Source organism: Orcinus orca, chromosome 13 (genome assembly GCF_937001465.1).
Source record: "Orcinus orca chromosome 13, mOrcOrc1.1, whole genome shotgun sequence".
Taxonomy (NCBI): Eukaryota; Metazoa; Chordata; class Mammalia; order Artiodactyla; family Delphinidae; genus Orcinus; species Orcinus orca.
Window position 1 is genome coordinate 80,729,980 of NC_064571.1, and position 15,269 is coordinate 80,745,248.

A 15,269-nucleotide genomic window follows, 5' to 3' on the forward strand; every position below is an offset into this window, starting at 1 on the left:
GACCAATTACATTAGAACATCTAGGAGTGAGGCCCGCGTGATGTTACATCACAGCCAGTTGAGGGAGCAGGCTTTATGTCTTTGGCTTCTCATCTCTTGGCCATGTCTCTGGCCCCTTTCTCCATGCCAGTCCAGCCCCGCTCCAGAAGGCTTGGCTGGTCGAGGACAAGGCTGGCGTCCTCCGGCTGGGAGTGACCTGCTTCTCCCCCAGCCCTCGCCCGCAGCTGCACAGGAGCTAACTTTAAAAGGAAGCGAGCGGTTTAGAAGTGAAAAGGCCCATCACTTATTTAACCCGCAGCTAAATTTAGGCCTGGAGTTGAGGTGGGTCCCTGTGTCTGTTCCGTTTCCCCCTCACCTTGAATACTGGGTCCTATCTTTTTGGAAGGAAAACTCATTACCATCAATGTAGCAGGAGAGCATTCAAACGCAGTTTTGCCCTATTCTTTGGAGAGAGGCTGTCTTTTTCTTCAGTTCACTGTACACGCAGCCGCTCTCTCATTTATCCCCTACGGCTGGGGATTTAGTAGCTCTTCTTTTTATTTGTTTGTTTATTTATTTATTTATGGCTGCATTGGGTCTTTTTTTTTTTAGTTTATTTTTGGCTGCATTGGGTCTTGGTTGCTGCATGCAGGCTTTCTCTAGTTGTGTCGAGCAGGGGCTGCTCTTTGTTGCGGTGCACAGGCTTCTCATTGCGCTGGCTTCTCTCGTTGCGGAGCATGGGCTCTAGGTGTGCGGGCTTCAGTAGTTGTGGCTCGTGGGCTCAGTAGTTGTGGCTCGCGGGCTCAGTGGTTGTGGCTCGCGGGCTCTGGAGTTCAGGCTCAGTAGCTGTAGTGCACGGGCTTAGTTGCTCCGCGGCATGTGGGATCTTCCCGGACCAGGGCTCAAACCCGTGTCCCCTGCACTGGCAGGCGGATTCTTAACCACTGCGCCAGCAGGGAAGCCCGGTATCTCTTCTTAATAACTCCAAACTCATAAACTGAAGATGGCTTCGAAAACGGGAGAATAGGAAAATAGAGTACTGGGCACTCACGGGCTTAAGAGGAAGAAAAGGAGGCTTCCTGTTTGAGGATCCATCCTTGGGATTTTCTCTTCACCGCCAGAGGGAGCCATGAGAAGCGGGGCTTGGTTTCCTGTTGTTCTAATGAATCCAGAGTCCTGACTCAGAGACTCACGCTGCAAACTTGGAGAACAACCGCTCACAGCTGAGAGCTGGGGAATGAGGCGCATCAGACCGTTAGGAGTGAAATGAAGAACAGCTCGGATTCTGATGCTGGGGGTAAATTCCTGGAGGTGGGGTCTCCTCCCCAGTGGTTGTCGGAGTTCTGGACGGGTGCCTCGGGCTCCAGAAGCGGGTTTCAGAAACCAAAGCCCTGGACAAAGGTCAGGGGGTGAGAGAAGCTGAAGGGTGTGAGATTCACCAGCCCTGGCGGGGGCCTGGGGGTGGGGAGATCCTGATGTGTAACTAACCAAGCCCGGGAGGTGGGTTTCGCTCTCCGGCAGGGACCCCTCAGCCCAGCTAATGGAACTGTTGTCTGGGCCAGCAGCCTGCTCGTTGCCGAGGCAGCGAGGTTTATGAGAACGCGCTAGATGGGGTCAGGGATCTGGGTTTGAGAGCCTTCCTTGGCTAATTTGTGACCCTGGCAGCGTCATTCCTTGGCTTTGTCTGTATCTGTTTCCTGTCTACACCTCTCCACTGCTGTGAGGCTCAGATTCGTTGGGGAGCTCTTCCTCCGGGGCCTGGGGGCTGGGGAGGGGCGTCAGGATGAGGCGCCTGGCTGGAGCCTGTGAAAGCTGTGCAGGTCCATCTCTAGACGGGTGCGTCTGCACAGGTGCGGCCAGGGAGCAGCCTCTGAGGGCCGCAGGTGCGATCCCTAATCCCCCTCTGGTGCTCGCTTCGGCACTTGAATAGTCAAGGGCTCCCCACTGCACCTGAGTTGGGCTGAGGATTTAAATGGGCGTTCGACTGCCTGAGGATGGCGGCCCCGGTTCCTGCCCCTTCACGTTGCCCCTCCTGTGGCAGAGCTGCAGGCCAGTGGCTGAATGGCCCAGGCTCAGGAGCCAAAGCCACCCTGTTCCTGGGAAAGAAGTGCTACCCAAACCCTGCCCGTTTCTCTCTCAGGAAAGAGACTGACTTTCTTATCTGGATGCTTGAAGTTCACGTCAACACCACCAGCCACATCTCAGTGTTCTCCACGCCGTGCCTCCGTCCTTCATCTCCCTGTGTCCAAGTTAGTCCTATTTACAACTTACTTCTTCCCAGGAGATGGGAGAAGGCCTCCTCCTGTCATTTGGTCGATTTGCTTGTAACCCATTTTTTGAGAACAATTTTATTGGAGTGTAGTAGATTTACAATGTTGTGTTAGTTTCAGGTGTACAGCAAAGTGAATCAGTTATACATATAGGCACTCTTTTTTTTTTTTAGATTCTTTTCCCACACAGGCCATTACAGAGTATTGAGTAGAGTTCCCTGTGCTACACAGCAGGCTCTTATTAGTTATCTATTTTATATACAGTAGTGTGTATATGTCAATCCCAATGTCACAATTTATCCCCCCATCCCCTGGTTTGTAGCCCATTTCTAACAACTCCTTTGTTTTAAATGAAAGAAGACGTTTTGCACTTCACTAGTACTAGCAATAAAAATAATAGAAGGTACTATTTATTGAGCACTTATATGTGTGCAATTTCTCTTAGATACATTAACAGTTATCCACAAACCACTCCAGTGAGGAAAGTGATATTATTCTCCATTTATATACGAGAAGACCAACTCGGAGGGGTGAACTGACTTGCCTGAGGTCTCCCTACGAGGGAGGGTCAGGATTTGAACTCACGTCAACCTGATTCTAAAGCTCAACTTTTGCATGACATCGTACTTCCTGAGAATTCTGGCTTTCTGTGCCCGGCTAATAGTCTCAACAGCCATGCACTTTGATAAAAGGGGTCGACCACGGCCAGAGGGTCAGGAACCAATTGTCTCCTCGTGTAAAGAGATGATCCAAAATGTATCCAGGCTCTGTTAGGCAAAAGAGAAATTCTCTGAACCCTTTCATGTTAACTTCCTATTAAAGCAAAAGTTTTTCTCATCCTGCCCTAGAGAAGGGATGTTCCCACTTAGGAAAAAAAAAAAAAAAAAAAGACCTTCTAATTCCAGGTAACCCCACACAGTTGGGAGAAAGCCCAGCTTTCCCACACTTAACTTCAGTCAGAGCTCCATCCGTGTGCCACCCTTTATCTTTCAAACTCTCTCTGGATAGTAGGTGGGAAGAGACTGGCCCCTTTGTGAGGGAGCAGGAAATCAGAGACGTGGACTGGAGGGACCCTTGGAGGTAGGTCGCCTGGTCCTGCTTCCCACCCGCCCTGTTGGGACTCCCTGCTCCAGTGTGTCTGGCAGGTCCTCCAGCCTCTGCTTGAAGGTTGTCTCACAGAGCAGCTTGTCCCCGAGGTGGCAGTGTTAGCTGTTTAAAAGTTCCATCTTTTGTGAGCTGCGATACCTCCTCCCAGCCATAGGCAGCTGCTGCGGTCCACGGGCTGCCCGGGTGTTTCCGGTGTGTGGGGGACACCTGCAATGATGCTCACTTGAACATCACTGAGCCCATCCTTTCTCTCATCACCTTCAGCCACAACGTGTTGGGCCAGGTCCCTGAATGTTGTTGAAGCTGCCTCTCTACTACAGCAGACACAGAGACCCCCATCTTCACCTGGTTCCCACCCTCTTCTGCCTGGTCTCCTCACCTGCAGTCTCTCTACTCCAGGGCCCCTCCATGCGAGCACCAGAACCATCTTCCTAAACTTATCTGATCTTGTCCTCCCCCAGCTGAAAGCCTCCAGTGGCTCTCCGTGGTCTACAAGAGAAGCTCCTTAGCGATATAATCAAAGCCTTTATGTCATGTTTGGATTAGTGGCAAGTTTTTATGTAACGTGCAACATCCTTTATAGGTATATCTTCACAATAACCTCATTGCTGGATAGTATTCTTTTTAATGCATTTTATAGAGCACAGTGAGGTTCACAGGTTAGACAGTATCTGCAAATCACAAAGTCAGGAGGTGGGAGACCTGAGATCTGAACGTTGTGGTCTCTGAGGCTCAATTCCGTGTCCCAAGCAGTGTGTGTGTGTGTGTGTGTGTGTGTGTGTGTGTTGTGGTAAAAAACATACCATAAAATTTACCATCTTAACAATTTCTACGAGTACAGTTCAGTAGTGTTAAGTATATTCACATTGTTGTGCAACTAATCTCCAGACCTTTTCTATCTCGCAGAACTGAAATTCTACACCCATTAAACAACTCCCCGTGTCCCCTCTCCCCAGCCCCTGGCAACCAGCATTCTGCTTTCTGTCGCTATAGTTTTGATTTCTAGGAACCTCACGAGTGGAATCACACACTATCTGGCTTATTTTGCTCAGCACGATACCCTCAAGGTTCATCCAGGTTGTAACATATTTCAGAATTTCCCTCCTTTTTAAAGGCTGAATAATATTCCATCGTATGTATAGACATACGATGGGCAAGTGTGTTTTTGTTTTTTTGAAGAATGGTCAGCCTCATAGTATCTTGTCCACCATCTTCATTTATTCCAAAGCATAGGCCTGTTCATGACAAGCTCTACACGGGAAAGCATTCTGGGCTCTGAATGGCAGATGCCCCAGTGAAGCCAAGATTAAACCCAAGAGAGAGGTCTAGCTGGTGCACTTGCATGGCTCTACCCCAGAAGTTCCCACCACGAGTGGAGTCTGGGAGTCCAACCTATGGAGCGGCAGCTGCCCCAGTTTAAGCATCCTTAGCAGACAGGGGGACCGTGCCCTTCCCTGGTTTGAGTCCTGGGGGAGGATCCCCTGCTTGGTAATTCCTGGTTTGTTAGAGTAAATCCCGGGGGTGGGGTGGGGCTTAGGCACCTTTGCTCATCCTGCCAAAACCATCTTACCTGGGACAACGCATCATCTCCTTTCATGCTGACAGGTCTGAGGTGGATCATATCAGCCCCCAACTTGCAACGGAGGAAACTGAGACACAGAGAAGTTAAGTCACCCAGCTTGGGAGTGGTAGAGCTCTCCCACCTAAATCTGACTCCTAGTTCCCTGGGGGCCGGGATGTCACTGGTGTTCCCTTAGGTGAATGTGGCCTGCTAGGTGTCTCAGGGATGTGGGCAGATATCCCCACCCCGCCCCCATGCCCCATTTCCTCCCTCCTGTTTCTGATGCCTCTTCTGAGCCCCTTCCAAGGAGTGGAGGCGTTCAGGTCCCAGGAGCAGTGATGGAAGATACCCTGAGAGAAGGGCGCAGTGATTGCTGCCGCACCGAACTAGGGTCTCCACAGCCTTAGACAGCACGGGAGGTGGGGGACATGTGGGTGCTATTGGCAGAGGACCGCTCAGAGGGGGAGGGGGAAGTGCTCACTCTCATAACCAAACTCAGAAAGGGCAGGGTCAGAGGGCCTCCGGGAACCCTGGATCTAGGGACTCAGATGCCTACACGAGTCCCTCTCTCATTTCTTACCAACAGTCGCTGAGCTCTCTGCCTACCAGGTCCCACAGATGGGCCTTCTCCACGTGGCAGCGTTCGTGGGCTTAATGTCTGGGCCACCCAAGAGGAAAGGGAGCCTTCCCTGCCCCTCCCACCGACAGGTAGATCCCGGAGACAGGCTCCAGGTGGGTCAGAGCTGCAGAGAGCAGGCTCTGTTACCAGCAGAAGCAGGAGAGGCCCTGGGGACCTGGGGCTTGGCAGCCGCCCTCGTTTAGGTCTCTAGAGGCGACAGGACACAGGTATCTGGGCGCCTCGAGAGGGGGGCTGGGAGGTCTGTGCAGCAGAGACACAATTTCCTCCAGTTGGGATGTTCACTAAGGGGCAGCCTGGTGCAGGGGGAAGGAGAGATCGGGAAGCAGCTACTAGGTGGGTCACCCCAGGCAGGAGCCTTCGTGTGTGTCTGTTGCTGGCATTAGGTGGCGTCTCTCACCTCGTGACCTCTCTCACTTTTAGGCTTGCTGAAAGGGAGAGAGAAGCAACCCCACTCCCTTGGCCTTGTCATTCATTTCAGGAGCACCTGCAGGAGTTGCCATGGTGACGGGATCCCGCAGCCCTGCTCTTCTGGGCGCCGGGCTTATTAGCTCCTGGCTGTGTCTTAACCTCGAGTTCTGGGGCCCAGAGAGTTTGCTAGAAAAGGGTAATTGCTGCAGAAGTTCAGGACTCCTGGTCCCAGAGGCGGCCTGATGCTGGCCTCTCCCAAGGGATGGAGGTTACCAGGATCAGTGCCATTGCTCAGGCCCTCAGCTCACGGGATGACCTTGCAGGGCGGCTGCAGCAAGGTCCTGACAGGCTCCCGGCTTCCCGCGGGTACTGTTCCCGCCGCCCGGGTGTGCGGAGTCGGGGGGACTGTGCCCCAGGGGTGGGATTGTTCCTATTCTTCCTCAGAGCTTACGCGGCACATACCCAGCCTTGGATTCTCAAAACAACAGTGCAAGGTAAATACTGTTATCCTCATTTTACAGGTGAGGAAACAGGTGAAGACACGTTTAAGTGACATACCCAAGGTCGCCCTGCATGTGAGCAGCAGAGGTGGGAATGGGACCTGGGTATTTTCCATCCAGAGCCATCCCTCTTTCCATTGTGTTCCTGTCCTCCCCCTCCCCCAATCCTCAAGTGACACCTGCAGACCAGGTCTTAAGGAGCAAAAATGGGCTTTCAATGCAGCTTTCTATGAAATATTTAGATATTTTGCTTCTGATGGGAAGAAAGGACAGCTGTGTTTCATGGTGCTTAGCTAGTATCGTCAGACCTGTGGGAGAGGAATTCTGGGTGGTGATGAAGTGGTCCAGGAAGCAGAGGTAGGTGATGGGGTTGTGCTATGAAGATGCTCTGAACAGGCGCTCGGAGCTGGGGGGCCCCCGGAGCTGTGTGGGGTTGTTTGTCTGGTTTAGAAGGTCAAGGATGAGGCTTCCGCCTAAGGTGTATTATAATTCTATACTCTACGTAGTGGGTAGAATCTTTTTTCAGTTAATAGATTAAGCAAAGTCACCTGTTGGGTCTTGGGGCTGATTTGGACTTGGAATTGCTCTCTCATTATCACCTGGTCCTGGGTTAACGGCTGTGGGAAATACGGAGCTGAACATGGTGTGACTTTGGCCTCAGACAGCTTACACTCAAGGAGGAGAGGTGCCTTAGGAAGTGGTTTCCTGGGATGGGCACAATTAGAACAAAGGTCTTAACTTGGAGATCCGCTCATCCCTGGGCTTACATGGCTGGGCTTCGGGGGGGTCCATGAAATCCCTGAAGTTGCATGCAAAATTGTGCAGTGTGTATGAGTGTGTGTGTGTGTGTGTGTGTGTGTGTGTGTGTGTGTGTGAGGGTGAGGGTGAGGATGCCCATGGCTTTCTCTGGATTCTCAAAAATCCAGAAAGGTTAAGAGACACTGAATAAGAACCTGTTTGAGGGCGACATAAGTGACTGGATTCAAGACACAAAGCTCATTATAAATTATGTTCTGTGGAGTCTGTGCACAGCGCTGATACTGTGCAAAGAGTGGACTTGAACTCAATTCCACAGCCCAGGTTAGCTTCACACACCTGTGCCCGGTGACCTATCCCCCTGCCCGGTCGGAGAGACCTCGTCCCCCCACCTACTGTAGGAAGAGGTCTGGGAAGCGGGGTGCAGGCCCGCGCACAAGTGTTGTTCTGGTTACAGCGCAAACAGTGCCATTTTTCTCAGCATCTCTGCCCTCCCACAGAGAACAGCCTTCTCTTACCTCAGCTGGCTCAGCTCAGGGAAACAAAAAGAACTCAGAAGGCAACAGATTTGGGGCCAGAAACAGTTGCTCTTTATGCTTGTTAAGCATCTAGTGAGATTCAGAATAAAACCCACCACTGTGAAAGCAACTATGAAATAAAAGGAGCTTTTATTACCCTGGGTTCTGCCTTGTTCGAGACACTTACCTTTCCATTGTGAAACATAAACCTCCTGCGCGCCGTGGCGCCAAGCAACGCCCGGTGAGGAGTTGTTGTTGATTTCTCCTCCTAGACCATCGGGCCACCAAGCCGGGATCTGTAGGAATGTTTACACGGTGGAAGGGGAACAGAGAAACGGGCGGAAACTTTTTCAACAGTTTTATGCATGCATGGCAATTACTTCTGCAGGAAGAAGGAAGATTCACTACGTCTAGAAATGCAGAGCCTTGCGAATACCGTGCCATGAAGCCCAGCGTCTGGAGCACGGCCCGGCTTGAGGCGGGTAATTCTGCTTTCCAGAGCCCTGGCACGTCATCTGCTCCCAGATTCGGAAAAGGGGGGCTACCTCTCCCGGAAGCCGTGGGGTATGGCACAGGGTCCCTGGGGAAATGGGACAGAGTGTGGGGAGGGAAGGAGGCGTCCTCAGTCGCCAGGGTGCTGGTCTTGATTAGAACCTCCCACCTAAGTGGATTAGATGGGGACCAGCCTCTCTCTCACTGAAGTCCTGGAAGCACGACCACTTTCCCAGTACATGACCTGTCAGGCCTCCTGGCAGGTGAGTCCTTACTGCCTTGAAGGAAAAGAGAAGCTCTTGTCGGAGACAGAGGGGAAAGGGACTAACAAACATTTATTGAGCCCCTACTCTGTACCAGTCAAGCTTTTAGGCACTTGACGTAAGAACTTAAATGCCTCTGGGAGGTGGAGCTTTTCATTCTTATTTATAGATGGAAAATGGAGTATCAGTGAGACTGAGTGCTTCCCCAAATACGTTCAGGTCGTTAAGTGACAGACCCCAAAAGCTAACTATTTTGCTCTATGGTGTTCTAATATTTTGGAAATTTAACTACTCTGCAGTTGCAAATTTGTAATCATTTAAGGCACGCGGAAAGGGTCTGAGGAATCACCCAATTCAACCATCTTCTTAGTGTGGGGGTCCCTTAGAGTTAACGGAGCAGCCTCTGCTCACATGTTTTCCCGGCTCCATCACTGGTTAGACTGTGTCACTGGAACATTCACCAGGTCTGCTACCCTCCTGGGCTCCATGGCTGAAGTGCTAGAACCCGAGGGAACCAGCAGTAAATAAATGCAGGGTCAGCTCGGTGACTCGGCTCTGGGGGCTTTTAGGTCAAGAGGATCCTGTGTTGGGACAGGGCTGGGCCCAGGTCTCATTCACAGGAGAGACCGAAGTTTGCTGAGTAGAGTAGCTGCTCAAACAAATCCTCCTTGATGGAATCATACGAGGAAGTGGAAGACACACAGCAAGTGAGAATGGAACGCAGTATGCTCCCCAAGACCCCAGACACAAGCTTTCCAGCAGGAGCTGTCTGCAGAGCTCTGCGGCGAGCTGCCCCAAGTCCCAGCTGGGAAGCAGCCCCCAAACCACTGTGTCTCTGAAGCCCCTCGGAGGGGAAAAGGAGGAAAGCAGCCCTGTCTAGCTGCAATGTCTTTCTCCCCACGGAAGCCCTGTGAACAGCCTGGCGACCTTGCTCCAAGCCCAGCAGTGAGCTGGGGCTATAATGTCATGGAACTCATTTCCATCTGTCAACTTCTTTAATTAGGTGGGGAATTTCATCAACAGTCTGTGGACCTAGAGAGTGCCCAATCCATCATGTTTCAAACTTGGAGGAAACCAAAATAAAAATATGCCAACTTGCAAGCTGATAGACCAGCCCAGCCTGGATGCTTTAAAATCATTGCGAATGAACGAGGAGTCTGAGTAGTAACCTGTGCACCGCGTGCCAGAGCTGGCGTGATACGCTCACGGCACTTTATTTCTATCCAGGCTTCAGAGCGCCAGCAACAAATCCTGCCGTTTGCACGAAATGCTACCGGCCTCAAGAGCCCTTTATTTCCAGGCTCCTAAAATGCTCACACCCATTAGCAGAGCATTTTTTTAGTTTATAAAATGCTTTTATGGACATCCTCTTGTTTAATTTATGACTTACAACCTCTCTGTAACTCGTAACCTCTCTATAAAGAATGATCCTCACTTTATGTAGAGGGCGGGCAAGAGTTAGAGAGGTAAAATGCATTTCCCAAGGTTACACAGGTGGTAATTGGCCAATAAATCCTTGCGTTTGGGTCTTCTCACTTTAGATCCCAACACTATACCTCTAGAGCAATGCTGGCCCGTGTTATTGTGAATGTTACTTGAATACCTCTAGTGATGGGGAGCTCACTCTCAGAGAATCTCATTGCGCTGTTAAACAGCCCTGATTGAAAGTGGAGGCAAGTCTGCCTCCATGCAAAACCCACTCATGGGACCCGCAGGAGCAACGCAGGGCTTGTCTGCTCTCCCGCAGACAGGCTTACAGCCCCACCATGAACGGCACCTCAGACTACAGCATGCGGCTCATCCTTCCTCGTCTTGCTAGAAAAAAGAAAGGATTTTATCAAGGGTTTGGCTCAGACAAGCTAAACTCTGTCCATAACACCTTTCTAAGGTGAGCTGGGCAACATCGGCATCACTGATCAAACCCACACGCCATCTGCCTGATCCCCATTGATAGAGTTCTGCTGGCAATTGGTGTCGCGCTAACGGGCCTGCCCGCACTTTTGGAAGTTGTTCTCCATTTTCTTCTTACCTCAGGTGGCTCTGAAAGCACTGGCAATTCCCTTCAGCCTCTTGGAGTGTAACCTGCGTGAGCCTAGAAACCGCCCTCGCACCATCTGGCTCTCATGTATCCTCTCCCGTCTTGCCGTGGATCTCGACCCCGCCTTCTGTGTGTCTACCTTTGCTGCTGTAGAGACGGTTCTCCTTGGAGAAGTTGTAAACTGGAAAAGTTAGACCTTGGACCCAGACCTCTCTGACTTGGGTTCCATTGTTTTTGCCCCGTACCATGTGTATGCCCTCTGAGCTCCCACTTCCCCGCTCATCTACCCACCCCTGGGCGAAGAAAGCCCCACCTTCATTTTATAGACAGTTGACAGTGAGCCCCACGCTGGGCCATGAGCATTGAACTTGGTGGGCTTTGCTCTAAGAAAATCTGTGCCCCAGGCGCCCCCTCCAGCGATGCCTGAATGAATAGGCTTGCAAACTTAGGGTTAAAGTTTGTGACTCTGACCTTATGGTTAGCCCTAAAGGACCTGAGGCTTGGTAAGTCAGGAGGGCTTCCTGGAGCAGGTGATGTTTGGGGCAAACTGTAACTTGCTGACCAGGATCCATCCAGGCTAATGGCCACCCAGCTACAAACCTTAATGCCAGGTACATCACCCATGTTCAAAAAACTGGATTGATGGGCAGCAAAGATTTGGGTCTAAGACAGTTTTCTCTTTCTTAAAATGGGAGAAAAAACAATGGAATCTCCCTTAGTCATTGTATCTGGTTGCTGTGAATTTAGGTAAAGAAATAAATCTCTAAGCTGTGAATTTAGATAAAGAGATACATCTCAAATGTCTAGGCTACAGGTTCTATTTTGTAAAATTCCATATTTTCTTTATATTTGTCATCACTTATGATGAAGCCAGGATTTCATACTTCTTTTGATCTAGTCAATGCTGGAGTCAGGCCTGAGCTGAGACCCCCAACCACTGCCCTGTGTGGAACTGCAGGGGCTGGTCTTAGCTTTCAAGTAGGCAACTTGCTGGAGAGGAATTCCTTCCATTTATGATGCGAGGCTCAGGGGCCTGGGATAATCCTGTCTAGCTTTCAAGGCTCAGGTCGGGTCCCCTCGTCCAGTAAGCCCCCCGCGATCGCTGGAGCCGCCCTCAGTCCTGTGCCTTTTGGGCACTGTCCTCGGCCTGCAGTGACCTCCCCTCGCCTCTTTGTCTTGTTCTCCAGAACTGAGGTCATGCTTTACAACCTCCTGGGAGCTTTTATGGACACCCACCCCTGCCGAGTGGGTTTAGGGCCCTGTTCCTCACCTTTGTCCAACCGGTTTTTGTTGCAGGGACCCTGGTTATCAACTGTCTGCCCCCCACTAACTGGGGCCTCCGCAGCAGCAGGACCTGGGCCTCCAGCACACGGCACCGCGTGGGAATGGCTGCTGTGCCTCGAGGTCTCTGGCTGTGCTCAGGTCCGTGGTCAGCTGCTTTCTGGCTGTCCCATGTGTCAGTCTCCACCCACGGCTGGATCCCAGGGCTTCAGAGAGCAGTCGGAGGGTTCTCAGCATCCCTCCTGCCCTGGGCGCAGAGCTGGGTGCCAGGAGGAGCTCCTTTCTTAGACTGAATATTTCCAGTCTGGAAACACATACCTTCATCTCTGCCTTTTTTCATTCTTTTTCAGAATCGGTATTTAGACTAGCTGCAGCCCCAGGTAAAACCTGCCAGGTTTCTCCTGATCTGAGCCTGCTGTCTTATGTTTAAACTCAACAGGAGAGCCAGGCAATGAATTGGTCGCTCCTAATTCACTCATGAAGTGATGCGATAATTATGTCTCTCAAGGTCCCCAGCAACCTTGGCACGTTTGGGGGCTGTGGGAACAGGAGCGGTGAGCGCAGGTGGGCTCAGAGCTGCCTCTGCTGAGCGGTAAGGGGGCAAATATCTTCAATACGTCCTGTCCAAGGATTTGATCAGTCACAGGCTAGGGTTGGAAGGGGACTTCGTCATCCAGCATTCTCTATCCAAGCAGATTTCCTGAAAAACAGCGTGGTCAGCCCCAGGGGAGCACCCGTGCAGCGGCTGGGCTGCAAAGCCTTCATTCCGAGCAACGCCTCCCTTTCCTGGAGTGCACACCTGTCTCCCTGTGACTTCTCCTCGCCTGCCAGCTGTGCCCTCCAGGCTGACACAGGGCAGCTGGTTTCCTTGTGCTCCGAGGACTGGTCTTTAGATGCTTGGACACATTTCCCTGGGAGCCTTCTTGGTTCCTAATGCGTAGAACGAGGGATGGTCCTGAGAGCCTCGGCAGGTCGGGCGCTGGAGGGACAGATAGACGCTCCCTGGCCTAAAAGAGCCGCAGGGGCAGGCAGCCAGCTGAACTTCACATTGGGGGAAGCGGCTCCTCAGGGGAGGGGACGCTGAGCCGCGTTCCCTCCACTGCGGCCTCACGGCCCTGCTGTCCCCCTGAGCGCTATGTAGGGGACACCCTTACCCTCTCCGCCCTCTCGTCTCAGGGCTTCCGACACCACGTGGGGCCGCCTGCTGGGCCCGGCCCGCAGGGAGGGGGCAGCCCTGTCCGTCTGCTCTGCCGCATGACTCTGCGCTCTGGGAAGCGCGCCCCGGTATCCCCACTGCCTGGGCTCTCGCTGCACCCCAGGCTCTGGTTGGCTTGGTGGGCGCGTGCTCACCGAGAGGGCGGGGTCGTCACTCACCTGCCCTTTTAGCCCCACCGCCGCCTCTCAGGCCCTTGTAGGGAGCAGCTCCCAGACCGTATCCACCTTCCATTGCTGACTGCGATGCTGAGCTTTTATTTAGTTATCTTTTTAAACGACCCGTAGCAGGATTCTGCCTTCTGCCGGACGTCATCACAAAGGTCTCCCTGGTCTTACAGAAGACGTGCATCACATTTTATTCTGAAATTAACATGACCTCTGTTATTACACTTGAATAGATGTTATGTTTAGCACTTTAAGTGCTTCCTGTGTTTTAGGCAGGGTTTTAAATACCCGGTTAACTCTCACCACAATTCTATGACACAGGTGCCATTATTGTTCCATTGCACTGATGGAGAGGTTGAGGCACAGGGCATTTAAGTAACATGCCTCAGGTCACACAGCTAGAACTTCCCTGGTATTTGCACCCAGCAACAGAAGCAGCCTGTTCTCTGCTGCCTCAAACTTGGGGCATGTGCGTCCTCCATCGGGACTAGGTCCTGGAGACGTGTTTTATCCAAATTCAACATCTACTCCAGGTGTAGCCTTCTTCGTTAATCCACTGTTTTAATAGAGGGATTGGCCTCTGCTCGCAGCTTCAGCAGATAGCTTAACCTCTTGGAAAGCTTAGCTGTTCTAGTAGCTTCTAAGCCAACCACTTTGCAGTAAAGAAAGGCACTTCTGCAGGTTGTTGGCTTTCGTCTGCCGGCCTGCATGCATCGCTGTGGCCTCCTCTTTAACTGTGAGAAAGTCTGCCCGCGTCGCTGCAACACTGCGATGCACCGAAAACAAATCTCACAAAACGACACGACCTCCTGTGTTGTCACAGCTGGGACTGGTTCCTGGCAGAATGGGACTTGAACCCAGAGCTGGCTGACTGCAAAGTCTGCACTTTCTCTATTCCGCTGCCTTTATGAACGCTGACGCACAGGCGAGGCCAGCGCGCGCCGCTGTGGCTGCAGGGCCACGCCTCTGCCTGGACGGGCTCCTGAGGGCCCGGCTCGTGTGCTGCTCTCAGGGCCTCGCCCAGCGCGGTGCTCAGTCTGGCTTTTATGAATGGAATCATATTGGGGTCGGTAGTAGCAAAAAGAGTCAAACGTGCAAGAGACTCCTTTGGTGAAGAAATGTCATGTTTTCATTACTTAAGTTGGCAGGTTGCGGGGGGTTAGGGGAGTGACATGTTTGACACTGTGTCAAACTGTGGCAGTGGGGAGAGTTCTGGAAATAGCCTTGGTGTTCACGGCCCAGGACAGTTTGCCAAGGGGGCCAGCACCCGGGTGGGGAGGGCCTGGGGCAGAGGTGCTTCCTGGGCTGTGGCCACGCTGCACAATTCGTGGAAGGCATGTCGTCTTGTGACACGGCGTGTGCACGTGTGTAGGAGAGTGACGGTGAGGGCCCTGGGACCAGGCCACAGTGGGGACGACAGTCTGACCAAGGGTGGCTGGAGGCAGGTCACCACCACGGCCACACCTCTGAGGGCTGCAGAAGGGGCAGCTGTGGGCCATGTGGCCCCAAGGGCAGGATGCCGCCCCTGCCCGGGGTGGGGGAGCAACCATGCAATGACCTGAGTGCCCAGTCTGGCCCTTGTTCTGAAGTTGTTTGGGACTTTCACTCCGTTAATCAGTGTCATGTCTTCTTTGCCCTGTGATCTGAAGCAGTCAGTGGTTGAGAGTCAGACAGAGTCCAGCCCACAGCCTCACAGACACTCATTTGCTGCGTGACCCCGGGCTCCCCGGGCCTCAGATCTCCCGTTTGTAAAATGAGGGTGGTAATTGACTTAGCAGGGTCCTTGGAGCCCTAAATGAAGTAAGGAATTCTAGAAGGTTGCTGAGCACGTGGTCCAACCTCGTGGGAGGCACAAAGGGGTGGATCACAACAGCGGGCTCCTGGAAGCTTCTGTCTGGGGTGCAGAGCAGAAAATCATCCCGCACACATTTCATCGGTTTGTCTCTTCCCTGGAACTCGTGCTCAACGACTGCTTGTTTTTGGTGGGATGGCCGGGCAGGATGAATATTGGATGGCCGGGCAGGACGAATGTTTGGGTGTCCTCCTCTGAACCTCTAGACATGAAACCTGTTAGAA

At 52.3% G+C, this 15,269-nt stretch overlaps 1 protein-coding gene and 1 long non-coding RNA gene across 2 annotated transcripts in view; one reads left to right on the forward strand and one right to left on the reverse strand.

The window, feature by feature from the left end:
• LOC125960760 (uncharacterized) overlaps positions 1-2,922 on the forward strand; it is a 7,047-nt gene extending 4,125 nt beyond the window's left edge. Inside the window, exon 2 of the mRNA XM_049695744.1 lies at positions 1-2,922. This exon is cut by the window's left edge and continues 3,430 nt beyond it. The gene's annotated coding sequence lies outside the window, so the exon portion shown is untranslated.
• Positions 1-15,269, reverse strand: part of LOC125960762 (uncharacterized) — a 308,514-nt gene that overhangs the window by 261,671 nt on the left and 31,574 nt on the right. The window lies entirely within an intron of this gene.